At 45.3% G+C, this 13,241-nt stretch overlaps 1 non-coding gene across 1 annotated transcript; it reads left to right on the top strand.

Annotated features, from left to right (window-relative positions):
* The first annotated feature begins 7,155 nt into the window (after window positions 1-7,155).
* Window positions 7,156-7,274, top strand: LOC111737894. The gene has a single exon (XR_002779618.1). It is a non-coding gene; the product is annotated as a 5S ribosomal RNA (ribosomal RNA).
* Window positions 7,275-13,241: the final 5,967 nt, after the last annotated feature.

Here is a 13,241-nt window from a genome sequence, read left to right as displayed (position 1 = left end):
AACTTTCACCCCTTGCAGTATGGCCTACCAGTACCTGTTGAAAGACTCTCTTCTGTGTGGTACGTTGAAGTCCCATTTGGGCCTGGTGTCAGTTGCAGCCCCTGAGGCCCATGCTGCAGGGTCTAGTACACCATCTGGTGTTTGACCTTGAAGCCATTCTCGCGTTCCTGACAGAATCCAGCATCGTTCTTCAGTGTTGAAGAGAGTTAGGAGGAGTTGATAGAAGTCATCCCAGGTAGGCTGATGAGTTTGGAAGATGGACTCAAGCAGATCAATCATCGCCTAGGGTTTCTCTGAATAGGGTGGGGTGTGCTGCTAACAGTTGTTTGTGCTGAATGGCTGATAGTAGAGGACAGGGCAGTCCAGCTAGAGTGTGCCATCTTCTCCAATCTCAAAAGGACCTCGTGCTTCTCGGAGGGGCATCTGAAGGGCCGTAGATTCCTGAGCTGGTTGCGTGGCTGAGCAAAGGCACCATGGACTCGTGCTTGGTGGTTGCTCAGGCTGTTGGGGCGGCGAAGGCACTGATGGTGGAGGGCTGGTTGGCCATCGCGGGTAGAGTGGCTAGCTGGTAGAACTGCTGGGATGTACGGCAGTGGGAAAATAGGTTCTTCCTCGGGATCTACTCAGTGGATGATTTTTGCTGGCTCTTCCTTGTCCTTTCCCTGAGTCAGTCGGGCCACAAGTACTTTACTCTGTCCCTGCCTATTCGTGCAGAACTGGACTCAAGGGGGCACTATAGTAGTGATTTGCAACCATGAGTCTATGTACAGAAGCTAGTCTGGATGTCCAGGGGTCCTTGTCACTACCCAGTACACAGCTCTCACAGTGGGGAGGTCTAGGGTCCCTTCCGAGGGCTATCCTATCCCAAAGGCAGGCCATTCAAGCTCACAAAGAGTAAGGCGCTTTCCCGGGGTCAGCTTGACCCCATAATCTTCTGAGAAACCTTTCTTAAAATTTTTCAACATACAATTTAAGACTGTTGACTTAGAGGAACTTCACCCCACATCTGCCTTAAGGAATTCCCTAGTGGAGGAGGAAAATAGACCTTAAAATTTTCAAGAAAATAATTTGACAGAGGGCCCTTATGTCAAAAAGGCCATTTTATCTCTTACCTCGAAGTTCTTGACCATCATGGCGTTCCCTATGTACCCCCAACTCCTCCCGCAACAGACAACAGTCACGCCACACGGAGGGTTAGGGGACAGGGTCAGGGAAATTTTGGAGGGATCGTCACTCACTTATCCCGTCTCCGGCCACACCCCTCGGGGTGACATTTCAGGCACCTCTCAGCATTGGTAGTATAAACCCCCAACCTGGATCACTAGAGTAGACTCCTCACGGAGATCCAGTGATACCACCTTAAGCCATATGAGATTCACCACGGAACCTTGGATTGGGGCTCATCTCTTGCTTCGTGGCAAGGCCGCATCTCAGTCATTCAGCAATCACTCTCTTTCATGCAACTCCCACCATTCCTTAACCTGTCCTGTGGAGAGTAAACAGTCGCTCCTCTTAACTTGTGGAGGACACTTGGTCAATCTCTGGAGGGTAGTTGGGTCTCCTTCTGCCTAGTGTTAATCAAACACATTCCACCTTGTGACAGTGACACAAAGACAAACAAGGGTGGCTATGCTTTCCAAAGAGGAGACCATTCAAATGCTCATCTGGCCATGTCCGAAAGAGGCTAGGTGATGCTTAGCCGTAGCGGACTCAGCTTTGTGACTTACGATCAAACACTAGTTCATTGCTGCCCTGGACCTTATGCCATAACCACGGAACCGCAGAATGAGCGCACATGGACTCCATAGCCTTTAGGGGACTTTAAAGGTGCCCAGCCAGGGAGCCAAAAGCTCATACCTGACCGATCAAGTCGACAAAGCCACTCACTCATTCACTCATTCATACATCAGGTTAAAACATTGCCTTCCCCTTTTTTGGAAGGCCCTAGCCCAAACTTGACATCTCCCTCACTGGGGAGACCCTGATGTCTCCACCCCCGTTTTGGAGATCCCAATGTCTTTTCCCATTGGGAAGACCCTGACCAATGTCTTCTTACTGAAGACTAGGAGGTGATCAAGCTCCTTTTCCATCCGGAGACGGGACCTGACTGCGGGCTGATCCTGGGACCTTACCTTATCCTGTGGTCATTCCTGGTGAGTTGGGCCATCCCTCCTATGAGTCCAGTTGGGGGCTCAGCCGTCCCGGGAGTCGGGGCGCTGGTCCGAAAGAGAACCCGGAATACTCATCAGGTGGCGCTCTTCCTTGTTCGTCTCGGAGCCCCTCCGCCCTAGCTTGGCGGAGCCACCAGTTTGGCAGCTAAAATGGCCAGCATGGTTGGAATCTCGCTGGGGCCTCCAGAAATGTTACAGAAAAGATCCAAAATCAGACTGGCAAGAAACCAAGCAGTATCCGGAGAGTTGGAAAACTCAGATTTATTATGCCGGCGGTCCCAGAGGAGCTAGGGTTCTGACGATCTGGGCCAAGAGCTCAGTTGCAACATTCTTTATAGAGACCCTTTTTGGCACTGCCTGATTGGGTAATTTGAACTCAGGCTGCTACAAAGAGGCAGGAGTTGCTATGGTAGCAGGTAGTTACATTGCATTACAAGGGTGGGAGTTACTATGGGCTACATAGTGAGTTACAAATTGTTAGAAAGCAGGGGAGTTGCTAGGGGGTACAAACAGTTACACAGTTACATTTGTTGCTTAGAACAAGCAAAGGAAAGGTGAGTCTTTAGTCAATTTTGGGTACAGCCCAGCCCATGCAGCAAGCATATTTACAGAAACAGAACAGAGAGCTGATTAGCCTTTTGAATGAAAATTCCTTATCGCTCTGACCAACTCTGTACAAGCTACACTGGCATCTTTGCCGCACCTCTGAGTAGACCAAGTACACACCCACTCCAAGCCTTGGCACTGGACTGTTTGGTTTCCCTTACCTAGAACTTTCCTCAAAATTCACACTCTCGCTTCCTTCAAAGAAAGCTCAAATATCTCCCGGGTAAGGCCTTCCTTGACTACTCTATTCCAAATCTCAATCTCACTGGCATTCCTAATTTTCTTTACCATGGTCTATTTTTTTAAAGCGTTTATGACAAAACTCTACATAATTTACTAAGGAAATAATGCTTTTTTAAAAAAACATAAATGAAAAATAATTGTTAATTGTTTTACTCACTAGACTGTGAGTGCCACAAGGCGTGCCCTGGTTTCCAGAACAGTGCCTGGCACATAGTAGTTGCTCAATATGTTTTTGTTGAATGAATGAATATCCAGTATTGGGATGTGTGAAAATGGGCACTTACTACTGTGAGAATGTAAATTGATAAAGCTATTATATTATCAGTGTTTAGCCAAATTTTGGCCCAGCAATTGTACTTCTAGATATCCCGTAAACAGGGACACAATGATATGTGTAAAAAGATGTTTATTACAGTGTTGTTCATAATAGTGGAGAACTGGATACAACCCAAATGTTAATCAGTAGGGAAAGAGCTCATTGAGTTATGGTCCATACATACTGTCATATTAATAACTATGCAGCCCTTTACAAGAATGCAGTGACATGAAAAGGGCTCAGGATATATTGGTTATTGAAAGACAAGAAACTGTAAAACTATATGTATGGTGTAAAAACTACTATGTAAAACTATTGTATATATATAACACACTAATGTAAAAACTAAATAAGACTGTTATCTGTATATGTACATATATGTTTGTAAATACACAGAGGAAAAGATACATCCAAATATAATAGTGGGGAAGAGAGAATGGGAGGGATTTTTTTTTCTTTTGTTTTTTTTTTTTTTGTTTTTTTTATAAGAACATATTTATGTGTTACTTATGTAAATTTTTTAAATTATACACAGCAAATCCTATAAAGAATCATGCAGTAATAAAACAAATGGAGGAAATTTTATCTTCCTTCAAATTCTCTGGAAGTTTTCTATTGTAAATAAGATCTGGTACTGTATTAAATGATACAGAAAGTAGCCGGTTCAGCAGCTACTGCAAAGGCTCAGGTTGTGGTTTCTGGGTTGACTTCTCCAGGGGCTGGCTACGGAATGTGTGATTATACCTATCCAGGCAACAGAATCAGTCTCCATCATGTCTTTGCGTGTCCTAAGCTCAGGTAGCTTGCTGTGTCTAGAAACCCTGTTTTACCTCCACCATGAATATACCAACTGTGGGCTCTGGTTGCTAGGGCAATAAATGGTCAACCTTAAGGCTGAACCAGTTTGTGATGGCCACAGTTCCCTGAGAAGAATCACTGTTATAGGGACGTGGCTAGGCAGATAGCATTGAAGTCCATATGGCCCTAGGATTTATTATTTCTGTTAGCTCTGTGGTAAGGGCAAGAGAGAGGAGAGGTAAAATCAGTTTTCAGCACACTGGTGGGTGTTTGTACATATGTACATTTCCTGGGTGCACTGTGTGTTCCCTTTTGTTAGGTGGTAACTGTCTGACCCCAAAGTGAGATTAGGCCTGCGTGTGTGCCCAGTCATTGGCTGGCTGCTTCCCTTGTTCCCATCAGCAGTAATCAAGCACTTCCTGAGAGCCACCACGTCCAGGCCCCACAGACTTTGCTGCTTAATTTTAAAAGGTACTCAACACCAAGGCTCCAGTCTCAACAGCTAGGAAAGAGTGAACAAACCATCTCTCCTGGGTTTCTGGCTGTGGAAGATTTTTCTCATCACTGAAGACAATCATGCCATGCCTGTGTCATTAACCAACCGCTTCTGCCTTTGGAGGGGTCACATGGTGGAAGAATTGCCTACAGGGGTGAATTGCCTCATGCTGCCTGTCAAGCAACAGCTCTTGTTATTTATTCATCCAGCGACTATGGAGCATCTATCAAGTGTGAGTCACTGTGTTGTGTGAATGTGACAGGCATTGTTTCTGCCTGCAGGGCAGGTGTTACAGTGAGTGGGGAAAACACCTACATAAACAGGCAGTAAAGTAAGGCTATGATGGGCCAAGTACAAGGTGTGATGGGAGGGGCACTTAACCCAGAGCTGGCAGGGAAGGCTTTCCATAGGAAGTGAGTGACATAAAAGCTGACAAGGAATGAGCTAGAGTTAGCTTCACGCCATTTATTATCTCTATTGTTTCATTGGTCTTGTGGGAATAAAAGCATCTGGAAAGTTTTGAAGACTTTTTCAAACCTTAATAGTTTATGATTCTGCATGACTCACACTGAGAGATTCACTATTTTGTTCAAAGCTCTTAGCAATGTCTGCTGTTATATCTCTTGTTCACTCTATTATCCTCCGAAGAATACACTCCCTGAGGGCAGGCTTTTTTCTGTCTTGTTCACTGATATTTCCTTGATACTTAGAATACAGCTTGGTACAAAGTAACTGCTCAATAAAACATTGTTGAATAATTGAAGAACATTTTCTGTCATACTCAATGTGGCATTGCACATCACAAAAGTCCTTTGCAAATAATCGCAGAAAGGTAGCCGCATCATTTTGCATATAGGCATGTCCAAGCAGCTTTTTCTGAGGGATTCACAGCATATCCTGAGTGGGAATGTGGCTAGAAAAGGCACTTTCAGCATCATCAGCCAAACCCCATCCAAGTACTCCTCATGCCTTGGTAACCAGGGATCATTCCATTACAAGACAGAAACCTATCAAATTACAAAAAACAACCAAAGAAGGACGTGCATCCAGCCTCCCTGTGAACTAGAATCAGGAAAGACAATAGGACCACAGCAACTGCCATATTTCCCTCTCTCACCTCCCCTCTCTCTCTGGTCTTGGCTTCCCTCTATCTGCTTCCTTCTAAGTTTAGCCCTTCTGTTGATTTCTCTAACACAGGGCTGCCCCCAAGTGGCACCTTCATTCTCTGACCTTCCAAGTTGGTTGTGTATAGGTAATTAACCCCAATCCAAATTGCTAGAAGAGAATCAGCTTGGTATTCTTTGGGTCTCTTGTCTACCCTGGTCCACTCAGCTGTGACCAGGAAGACAAGGATACTTTCCTCTTCAAAATCAAAGGAAAGACGGTAGAAAGAAAGAAAATGATTAGTGGAGAAAATGATTAGTGTCTCTATCAGTATTCATTGTACAATTTTCCTTCCAGAATGAAGTGCTGGAGAATGTCAACCCCAAATCCCTGGACCAGGAGATAATAGAGTGGGGCCTGCCCATAGCTCTCCCCAACCCCCTTCACCAGAGGCTACTCCCAGACCCTCCCCCGAACAAAATTCATTAGTGTTCCAGTAATATCTCCCCTGCTTATCACCTCCTGGGCTTTATGGAAAGATTGGAGATTGGGAGTGAGGCATCTGGTGCCCCCACAGTCCCATTGCTTTGGAGATCAGAAGCAATTGAGGCGCTTTCAGCCAGAAAAAATATAATTTAAGGGCTTGGCATCTGGCTGGAAGCAGAGAGCTGTGTTGCCATGACAATGCCTCGCTTCATTTAACAGCAGCATATCCCTGAGTTTGGTCACATCCACACTCAGGCACATATAGCATCCTGTCAGCAGCCCCCACATTGCACACATACGTACTTCTGGCAGAAATTTCTGCAGAAGCAAAGCTCATTCCCTGCACCCTCCTCCCCATCACAGACACCCACTCTTATCCCCTTTCCTGCAACACCTTGGCCAATCATGTAGATTTCAAGAGCACCCCCAGACAGCACAGCACCCCAGGGAATTGAGAATGCTATTTGAATGCAAACCCTGTGACAGGCCCACGTAGAAGCCTGCCGGGGTCCATATGTTTCTTCCAACATTCCTAACACAGCCGTATCTTCATCTTTTTATGTAAATTTCCCTGGTCTGTGTTCTCCAGCCTTTAATAATGCCCAGGAGAATAGGAGAGAAACAATGGTGGTCCTGATGCACAAATGCTTCTCGTTTTCTTGAGAGGATAGGGGTTAGGCTAAAACCCTGCAGGTGCTTACTAACGGTCCCTAGGCCCCTACTGATGTGTTTCTGCCCCTCCCTTAACTCAGGCAGTGGTGGACAGTGTGGATTAGAGCTGGGAGACATTGAAGGCACAGGATGTTTGTTGAAACATTATTTGTAGCAGTGAAAAACTGGAAATAGCCTAAATATCTAATAACAAGGAATAGGTCAGTAAATCGTGGTACATCTGCGCAATGAAGTACTCTGTAGAGATTTAAAAGAGTTATGTAGTCTACGGCCATGCCACCCTAAACACACCCGATCTCATCTGATCTCAGAAGCTAAGCAGGGTCGGGCCTGGGTAGTACTCGGATGGAAGACCACCTAGGAAGACCAGGTGCTGTAGGCTTTAAAAAAAAAAAAAAAAGAGTTATGTAATTCGTATGTAGTCACATGAAAATACGTCAGTATATAAAGTGTGATCCCACTTATGTGTTTTACCTTCATGTAGTTATATACACATGGATATTTATAATGTGTGGGGAAAAGTCTGAGAAGAGCGAGATCAAGAGAGGGGTGATGGGGGCTCTTTCAGTTATCCTTTACTGCGTAACAAACCACCCTAAAACTACTGACTTAAAACAATGAAAACAGTAGTATTCTTCCTGACTAGGTTGACTAGGTAACTCCTCTCCTGGTTCCCCAGAGCTCGCTGATGCAGCTGCATTCAATTGGCGATGGCTGCCGGCTGGGCTGCCTCAGTCTACCTGGCCTCTTACTCCAGTGTGCTAGACTGGCTTCCTTATGTGGTGTCCTAGGCAGCATTCCAAGGTGATGAAAGCAGAAGCAGCAAGACCTCTGAAGGCTGAAGCTCTGGAACTCCACCACACCATGCCTGCCACATTCTATTAGTCAGAGCAAGTCAAAGGTCAGCCCAGGTTCAAGGGAGGAGGAAGTAGGCTCTACCTCTTGATGAGATGAATGGCCAAGTTACATTGCAAAGGGCGTATGTATTGGGATGGGAAGAATTTGTAGCCTTTACACAAACGACCATAGAGAACTTTCGCTGTTTACTCTGTATAATTCTGTAATTTGTGTTCATGTGTTACTTGAGAAAACTTAAAAAAGTAAACGAAAGGGTGAATCTAAGAGACATACGAGTCTACGGCCACACCACCCTGAACATGCCCAGTCTTATCTGATCTCGGAAGCTAAGGAGGGTCAGGCCTGGTTAGCACTTGGATGGGAGAGACATATGAAAGAATGATGGGACTTTGTCGACACCTAATTCAGAAAAGTCAAAGATGACCACAAGGTTACTAGTCTGGAGTACTAAATTGTGACGAGCTGTTTTTTTAATCAACTATGAGGAAATGGAGATTGGAATGTCCAAGACTAGAGATGTGACAATATTAACTAGTGAGTCAGTGGGCAAGAAGTATGAATATTAGAGAAAGAGCATAAGAAAAAGTATAAGTATTTCACTAGGTTCCTAATGATAGGAAATAAATGTAATCAGACTTTTAAATAGCCAGACATATCAAATATTTATATATTTTATTACTGAGCTATCAAAATAGATGACAGGATTTTCTATTCTCAATGGCTCTCTGCTATCACTTGCTGGTCATTAAGTCATATCCAACCACATTCTTACCAATAAAATGATTCTTCCTGATACAGTCTTTGTGAAAAAAAGAGTGATGATTTCACATTTATACAATATTCCTGTAAGGATGGTTTGGTCCATTGGCATTGTTGATTTAACAAAACAGTACCTCAAAGGCTAGGAAAAAGAAGGCCTGCTAAAGAGAAAATAAAACCTCATTCTCAAAATGACAAGTGTGGAGCATCGCGATTCCCAGTCTGTCCTGAGGAGGAAGGGCCTGGTATGTGCAGAACACTGTGCAAAGCACCAAGTTAACAGAGAGTTCTCGGGACATGGGGAGAGTCAGAAGAATGAGACTATTAGGAAAATGCCAGAGGTGGATAAGTCACATGGGGTGCCAACTCCACAGGGAAGGCAGAGGTCACATACATGGGATAAGACCACAGAGATCATTGATTTTATTCTTTAGAAGCAAGCAAGTCCAGCCCAGGGCGGGAATTAGGCTCCATCTCTCCAGGAGTTTATCAAAGAACGTGGGTCTTTCTTAAAACCACAGTGCCCTCAACAAAGGAGAAGTGACTGGGCTCTCTCATACGAGAAGCCAGTCAGGAGTTGGAGAGGAACACATTCTTTCAGACGGCTCTTATTGAAAACCCGCTAACTGCTAGGCTTCATGCCGGATGTTGCATGTAAAGACAGAAATAATGCAAGATCCTTTCCCTCAAGATCTGGGTGAAAGAGGACACATCCTTAGGTCTCTCTTTTAACCTCGTCCCTCCCCTCAAGGCAATTTGTCCATAGGCCCAAGCGAAGTGCCTACCCAGAGCCCTCAACCCCCTTCTAGACTGTGCTCTGAGTACCCAGGACTCCAGAATTCTCTTCCCAATGGCCCAGCCTGCTCCCTGGGCCGGTGGGGTCCTCATCTTCAGGTTCATCTTCCCACCAGTGTACGTCCCCCTGTGCCCGTGGTGGCTATTCGTGGGTGTTTAGAGAAAACTTGCCAGTGGAGACTGGGGTGTCCACACACCTGGTGTGGGTCAGAGGAAGGGATAGGGAGAAGAGGATGAGCTAGGATGGAGTTGAAGAGGTCACTTGTTATACACTTGGAGGTCAAGGTTCCCACAGGACATCAAGGGCTTTATTTTCCTAACTTGCCAGTGCCTTTGTCCATAATCTCGCAAGTCTGTCTCAGGGGCCGATGAGAGGGGATTTGGCTGCCTCCGTGGCGCCCCTTCTCACCAGCCCCTCAGCAACGTGCAGTATGGTGCACTTCTGAGCCCAGGCCTCCCTCTAGCGACCAGTCCGGGGACAACAGCCAGAGGCTCCTGGACACTCTCCCAAATGGACACTTCTTCCAGAACCTACTTTCCAAAACACATATCTGATTTCATTGCCCATTGCTTAGGAACCTCAAAAACAAAGCCAGCCAACATTTCCAGGGCCACTCAGAGCCAGCCTCTGACACGCACACGCAGACACACACATGAACACATGCACAGCCACTGCCTCCCTCCATCCCCTCTGCTTCCCTACAGGACACACACCTGTGCTCTTTTCGCTCTTCACCAACACACCATATATTTGACCTCTCTTCTTTCGCTGGCAATAAACTTCCCACTTTTGTCCAACAAACAAACTCTTCTCCATAATATACTCCACGCTTCTTTGTGGGTTTCTCTGGCCCCCTGTGGGAGGATCCGTGGCCACTCTCAGGGTTCCCCTGACCACTTTGTACAGAACGACAGCTACTCTGATTGAGTGCTTAGTGCCAGTCCCTCAGCTGAGGGCTCTAGAGGCATTATCTCATTTAATCGTCCTGATAACCTTGAAAACCAGGTACTGTTATCGTCCCCATTTTACAAATGAGGAAACTGAGAAGAGAGGGGTTAGTCACGTGCCCACAGTCACATCGACAAATGAAAGAGCATTGCGGTCACAAGAGCTTTCTCTTGACCAAACCATCTCCTCAACTGCAGCTCTTAGAGACACCCTCATTTCCTGCCCGAGAGCTCATGAGGGAAGCCTGTCCTCTTGTCTCTGAGCCCCCAGCATGGCACATGATGGCCTCTCCCCGCCCCGCCCACCCCGCGACTGGTACAGTCTGTTTCCTGAACTGAATGGCAAACAGGAAGGGCGGGCTTCGCATCCTACACTTTCTCTCAGGTCCTTTGGGTCTGAACCCTGATTCTAAATCTCCCCTTTAAAGCTAAAAATCTCGCTCCCAACTTGGAGCCAGTCACACAATTCTTAACAAGTGAGGACAGAAGCTGTGGGCATAGTTTGCAGTGTAAAGACAAACTAAGAGTAAGAAATAGTGTATAACTTCATGCTGGTGGCCGAAACAACCAATAAATTAATCACCCTAAACTAGCCAGGATTGGCAGGGTTTGTGCTGACACACCCAGCTGCTCCTGCAGAACTGTCCGCCCGCGGAAGGCTGCCTCCCCAGCCCAGGTTCACAGTCCCTTCTGTCCCTCCTCCCCTGTTGGGACCAGCCACCAGCCCTTGCCCTCCTTCCTTTCTCCCTGCCTTTCCACCGTCCTTCTGTACTGTTCTCTAATTTAGTCAACGAGCATTAACTAACCACTTTTTTGTCTACCTGGAGTGCCCAAGCTACTAGACTGTATCCATTTCTTTCTTTTTTTCTTCAAAATAGAAATATAGAATATTATTTTTTCTTCCTGATTATGGAAGTAATACGTCTTATAAAAAATGTAAACACACAAACGTTTAAACTAGAAAATGAAAGTTGCCAGTCCTGCTTGTGCAACAAGATAACCACCGTTTTCAATTTGGTTTATAGCATTCTCGGGGTGTGTGTGTGTGTGTGTGTGTGTGTGTGTGTGTGTGTGTGTGATTTATAATCTGAATCATAAATGAAAATGTCTCTCCGTAATTTTATTCCAGCAGTCCTAGTTTGAAATGATAATGCTACTACAAGGTCCTGGTCAAGAACCATCCAGATTCACCACAACAGAATTTCCTAACTTCATTTGGGGGTAGGGGTGGCTAAGAATACGAGATATTGGAACCTTTGGTTCCAGAAGATTCCCGAGGTCCTGATACCAACTGATCATAAAAGGTCCATGTATAAAGAGGCCTTTACTAAGCTATAGGAAGGTCTTTTGTTATTTCTTCAGAGCAAGGCTCTTCATTACTCAGATTACCAAAACTAAGGGAGCCCCCATTGCCATGATATTTCCCCCCACAATAATGAAATAATGCTCTCGGGTAATTTGCTAGTTTTTGGGGGGACAAAGAAAAGGATGGCACAGTATTGGGAGGAGAGAGGAAAAGAGGAAGTCACTTCAGCAGGCAGCAGGCATTCGTTCATTCCACAGGTGCTGACTGAGAAGCTAATACAAGGTCCTTACTTCAGAGGAGCTCACAGGCTCTGGGAACAGTCCCTCTCCTCCTTAGCATGTCAGAGGCACCCTGAGCAAATCACTCTACAAAAGGTAAGATGCCAGATGTGTAAAGCAGTAATTATGATGGGCTAGTTCACACTACCAAAGAGGAGAGATTGATACAGATAAACCAGGAGAGCAGTTTAATCATTTTCTAATAAGAAATTTAAAAAAATTAATTGATTGACCAGCTGTTTGTGTTTGCTGATCAGCATCTCTCCCTGTGGGCTTATGATTACAAATGAAAAGAATAATAATATATAAATATTAATGATAACAATGACGATTACTCTTTGTTGAGTGCATGTTATGTGCTAAAGCATTTTGTCTTCATTTTCTCATGTAAGTCTCTACATTGCTGTGCAGGGGGTACTATTTTTATCCCCACTTTGAAATGGGGTTCGGAAATGTTTAGCGCAAATAATTGAGGGACCCAGGATTCACACCCAGTTCTGCCTGCCTCCAAGACCCAAGCTCTGAATTTCCCACCTATCCTGCCTCCTCTCCCATCTGGGAAACCAGATTGCAATCTGGACTCAGAACAAGTGGCGTTAGGTGGAGACTCAAACACAACTCAGAAGTAACTGGGTCTCTTTGGAGCCGGTCTCGTCGCAAAAAAATACACTACTAAGAAAGCACAAATCTGACTCCAAAGCACCGGTGCTGAAAGTCTGTTTTCCTGAAGGTTTTAAGAACAGTGAAGAGATTACAGAGCACAACATTGTCTAAATGTACCACCTCAACGCCTGCCTTTTCCCCTCCAGGTTCCTCTCCCTCTAGCAGCTGTTCACGTGCATTTCCTCCTCCCTCTCTGCCCCACCCCAGTTTCTTCTTTTGGGACCCCTCCTCTACTCCTGTCCAGATTTCTCCTCCTGCCTCCAAGATCTTTACTGTGGTCACCCATCTCAGAGGTTACGGCCTAAGCACAGCTTACAAAAAGTGTTTTGTTTAGCCTACATTGTATTTCAGAATTTTGAATTAGTGCTAGTATTTAAATCCAGCAGATTTCACATACAAATTTGATTTGCAACTTTCAAAACTTTTTTTTTTTCCTACATAGCAGCAGCTGGTTGGAGATGAACATCAGCTCTTCCTTTTACAAGTGCTGCAGATTCTTCATGTTTATCAGTCTCCTCCCTTCCCTGCAACTTGCTGATCATGAATTTGAGAGTCAATTGCCCTTTGTCACCCTTTTTACCACTTACCTTATCGGCCTGACCTCTAGGTATTGGAATTTCCAAGCCCTCTCTATTTTTATTTTGGATACCAGGACATGATAACTAGCCAGCCAGGCTTTGGGACAGTCGTTGGAGTACATTTTCCTGCTGTGATTTTCTTGACTGATTAGGAAGACAGCAGT

The sequence above is a fragment of the Pteropus vampyrus genome, unplaced genomic scaffold (genome assembly GCF_000151845.1).
Source record: "Pteropus vampyrus isolate Shadow unplaced genomic scaffold, Pvam_2.0 Scaffold32, whole genome shotgun sequence".
Taxonomy (NCBI): domain Eukaryota; kingdom Metazoa; phylum Chordata; class Mammalia; order Chiroptera; family Pteropodidae; genus Pteropus; species Pteropus vampyrus.
This window is presented reverse-complemented; position numbering and strand designations above follow the sequence as displayed.